The sequence below is a fragment of the Opisthocomus hoazin genome, chromosome 2 (genome assembly GCF_030867145.1).
Source record: "Opisthocomus hoazin isolate bOpiHoa1 chromosome 2, bOpiHoa1.hap1, whole genome shotgun sequence".
Lineage (NCBI taxonomy): Eukaryota > Metazoa > Chordata > Aves > Opisthocomiformes > Opisthocomidae > Opisthocomus > Opisthocomus hoazin.
In genome coordinates, this window is record NC_134415.1 from 2,453,177 (window position 1) to 2,455,411 (window position 2,235).

Here is a 2,235-nt window from a genome sequence, read left to right on the forward strand (position 1 = left end):
TCTTTCCTTAAGCCCTGCTTCCCTCCTGGAAGTGTTAGTCATGCAAGCGGCGGTGTCCGAGGCAGTAAATACAGCGGCTGCCCCCCAGTCCCACCCCTCTGCCCAACCTCTGCTTCCCCAAAGAACACAACATCAGGTTCCACTAATGAAACAGCTCTTTTTGTCCTGAGATGAAGGGTAACGAACAAGAGAACGGTTAGAAACAGCGGTGACCATCATAACAGACAGGAACTGCAAGGCTTTGGCAGTCATTTTCAAGTGCTGGAACCAGAAGCTGAGCATTTTGTGTTATTTGAGGACCCCAATTTGAAGCACCGTTCTCCCTGTTTTTTAAGAAACATTTCCCTCAGCACATGGATCCAGTGCTGATACGCATCTGGACTTCTGGTTGTTAACTGAAATTTCTGGAGAGTCCCTAATAGTCCTCTTGTGCTTCCCTTTATTTTTTTTTTTTTTTATTCACCTTACCCAGAGTGGGATCTGAGTTCTTTCCTTATGCTCTTTTCTGTCTTGAAACAGCCAGTATCACCAACAGAACTTGTCTTTACTTCCTTTGCTTCCCCTTCCAGGAGGGAAGGCTGGGTCCCATTGCATCCCGTTGGGCACTTGCTCCGTTCACATTCTTCCTCTCCGTGCTCCAAGACCCGGTAAGTCACAGCAGCAATCGCCAGACACCGCTGGTTTGCAGTTTTCAAATTTAAGCAGCAATTTGTATCCCAGATCTAAGACTGCATCCCAGCACTATCCAATTCCCCCCTTTAATTTTAATGTGATTATTAAAGAAGGTGCCTTAAAACTCAAAAGCAGCTTAATTAAGAGGCATGGAGATGTACCCATGCGTGCAAAAGACGACATGACTATGTCTTCTACCATCTGTTATCTTGGAGGACTCTTCGTGCTCTGCATTAATCCAAGCGTAAAAAACAGTCAAGGCCGGCGTGGGTCTGCCACAGCCCCGAGGACAGTTTAAAACACAAAATGGAACAAACTAAAGGTCCCACCCAACCCAACCCATTCTATGGACGTTGACCCATCGCAGCTCCAGGCTCAGAATCATGTTCAGTGCAGACACCTCCTCCGTGCTTTCCACGAGAGACCCCAGAAGGAAGATGTTACAGAAACCAGCCCCTGGGGAACAGGGAAGGCTGTCTCCAGTTCCTCCTCTCAAGCTGCTATCAGTGCAGTGGGACTTTCTGCACACATAGCTTTCCCTCCTCTGAAGTTTCCTTTATCCTTTCAGCTGTGATTTCTGGGCTTTCTGTCCTGTTATTTTTCCCCCTAGGCATGCTGCTATTCCAGCTTCTCCTTTCCTCTCCCGTTCCCTCACATCCTGCTGAGAACATTGCAGGAAGAGTTATAGCCAATTCATTTGCCTGGCTGCCAATTAGCAGGACACTATGTCAGAGTCAAGTGAGTAAATACCAATAAACAAGATGACAGCTCTCCAGCCCATTTGACCCTCTGACAGTCTTCAGTGCTTTCGACTTTATTGAAATGAGGTATTAATAGCACAGATATGTTTCACAAGACACAGTGCTGGAGTACTTCGAATCACAGAGCTGATTTTTATAGCCAAAAAACCAGATTCTTCAACATGCTGCTTTATGCCAGGCACTGTTAAATCACAAAGTTTTGAGGGCATTTATTCTAGTATTCCAGTAAGAAAATAAACACACTGGTGTGCAGATATCCTCCTAACTCACTATCTTTTTAATGTTTGACTATGAATACTGCAGAGAGGAACCAGTTCACATTGTTTGCACAGCATCACAAGGTCCCAGGTCTAGCTTTGAGTAGCCAGGTCACCTTGTAAACCACAAAGTAGTTTAGCAGACACTTCATGTCAACAGATGCCGTAGACAGAAGTAGAAGGAACAAGTCTCTCCTCCAAAGAGTTCGCAATTGAAGACCCCAACTCCATAATGTGCTTGGTGCCAGGGAAATTTTGCTTTCCTTATTTGAAGAAGACTCAACACGGGCACAGAGGGCAACTGCAGGCTGCTCAGCGAGGTGCTGGAGCGTAAACAGACTGCAGCTTGGAAGAGGCACGCAGTCAGACATATGGTCTCAGGAAAAGATATCTTTCTCATGCCATGGATATTTTTAATACAAGGCAGCAATTTGACATCATTCATATTCAAGCAAGCTAAAACTATTCAGCACGCTCATATTTAAGCTGCAACACGAGTGGGCAGCTTTAGAAACTGTCCACTTGAGCGCTGCGATTTTCTTTCG